The following is a 2500-nucleotide window of genomic DNA, read 5'->3' as shown; positions in this document are numbered from 1 at the left end:
TGTGTAAAATAATCCAGTATTTCGATTACAGATGTCCCCGAGTTACGATGGTTAGAATTTTACGATGACGACAAAATTGTAAAAACAGTTTCGCGGGTCAGACAAACATAACAGCGTTTATGTGCTGCATTACAACAGGATGTCGACGGGATGTTCGAATCTCCCGCCCTGTGAGATGCTTTACTCTCATCAGCGGTCGACACAGCTCTGTTCTCTCGGTTTAATTTGTGTATTTAATTATTGTTTTTTTGAAGGAATGTGAGTCAAAGAAAGAAAAGTTTTATTCAGTTTATTTCCCCCTGAAAAGGATCAAGTTCTTACTAAAGGCGACTCATTTCGCCCCAGTGAAGATCATCTCAGTTAATATTCTGATGAAAACATTTGGATTGTTGACTCTGTACGGGTAATGGCATTGAGATACATCTTCAAATAAAGAAGACAGAAAATTAAAACTAATAAATAAACTCTTAATAGTCGCCTATATGAAGTGATTTAAAGAGCTGAATCTGTTGAAACGTCACTATAGAGCACATGGTGTTTGTGTAGGGATGCAGCTTGGTGCTTCAGCCAGTTCATGTCTCACAGCTTGTGTATAATAAATGTATTTTTCCTGCAGCCCCGAACCCACAGGGTGACAGGTTCACTTCCTGAAGTCAACTGTAGCTGATTGGAACTTCACATATCTTCTGCATTACAGAGATCTAATTACAGCTCCTTTCTTTCTCTGGATTTCTCAACTGACATAAAAAAAAAAACAAAACACAATCACAATGTATTTACAATTTAATAAGAACATCAATCAGGTTTAAAAGTATTTCTAACATCTGGATGAATCCTGATCCAGTCCTCCAGTACTGACCCTGAGTTAGATTATTTTGTAATTCAATTATTGTAATATTATTATGATTATTATACATTATTTGAATATTATTATTATTATTAATTTTAGAATTTCATTATTATTATAAATTATTTAAATATTATTATTATTATTATTATTATTATTATTATTGAATATTATTATTTAATTATGCTTTATTCCCACTGTTCCCAGTTACTTTTTTACTCTGTATAAATTGCATTAATTAACTGTCTGGTTTACTATTCTCTTACACTATATTTGTACTTCTCCTGCACTGGAAGCTTCTGATGTCAAGTCAAAATCCTTGTGTGTGTAAACCTACTTGGTAATAAAGATATTTCTGATTCCGATTCTGATTCTTATCTAAACTCTCACTCACAGTGTTTTCTGAATTCTCATTCTCTAACATTCTCTAACATTCCATACTTCTAGAAATTACTTGTTCCTTCCTGTTTAGCAGTTCATATATTCCAGAGTTCTTTCAAGTCTTCTGAAATTCATAATTTTTTTAATGCTCCTTGGATATTTTCCGTATTGTTCCAGAATGACTTAATTTCCTTCTTCCTTACTTTCTAACACAATTCCTAGTTCCTTGTTTACATTGTTTGTAAATGTTCTCTAGATGTTTTCCATGGTGTTCCCTTAATTTGATAGTCAGTATTTTAAAATGTTTATTTTATTCCTTAAAATCCCCAACATTCCCTGAGCTCCAGTCTTCCATACAGCTGTCAACCATCGTGGAGCTGAAGAGAAGATGGAACGGGAATTTCTAAATAAGCATTATATTCTGGGTGTATTTGTGTAAATAGAGATGAAATGGACAGTGAAACAGTGAGAAATGTCTGGGGAATTTTCTACTGAAGAAACCCAGGTGATTTTGAATGGAATTACTCAGTTGATACACAAAATTCCGGTTGGGAGGATTGTGGGATAAAGGAACATTCCTGGAATTTCTGGCTACAACGAGTTCTTTATGAACAAATGCGTCAGGTTTCTTGAAGCTGGATTTACGTCCGGTGCTTCCCTGTATTTGTCCTTTCGTCTTCCAGCTGTTTTCTTATCCCGAGATAAATCCTCGTTAATCACGGTGGGTTAATGTGGACAGAGGAATGGCCAACTTCACCTCCATTAGTTCCACGGAATGAATCAAAGTAAAGATCAGCGTCAGAATGAAATAGAATATCAGGGACAGACGGCCATTGCTCCGAAAATTCAGCATGAAATCCTAACTGTCCATTCATCAGGGAGCTCAGAGTGCACTCGGATTGTGTTCCCATACTGCTGTCCTGTAGTGCGTTCTCCATGATCTTCAGATCTGAACTTCATTATTCACGTCTGTGAAGGACACAACATCAGCTGCTGTTTCTGTGTGAATGAAACGTTATGTAATGTAATGATACTGGAAAAACCCCATCCCTGATTATTCTTTCATTAAAAATTAATTTTCCTTCTCACTTCTCCACAACTGGGCTGTTATGTTGTATTATTTCTATATAAATCTACAACATGTACCTAAAGAAGGTTAGCTAATATTCTGAAATGATCTAGAAAATTATAGCAGTGATATACAGTGTCTGTGAAAAAGTCTTTTATGGTGTTTGAGAGACACGTGAATGTTCCTATTGTTGACAAACATGT

The sequence above is a fragment of the Silurus aristotelis genome (assembly GCF_946808225.1).
Source record: "Silurus aristotelis genome assembly, contig: scaffold_209, whole genome shotgun sequence".
NCBI classification, from domain to species: Eukaryota; Metazoa; Chordata; class Actinopteri; order Siluriformes; family Siluridae; genus Silurus; species Silurus aristotelis.
The sequence above is the reverse complement of the archived record's forward strand: the minus strand, read 5'-3'. Positions refer to the sequence as shown.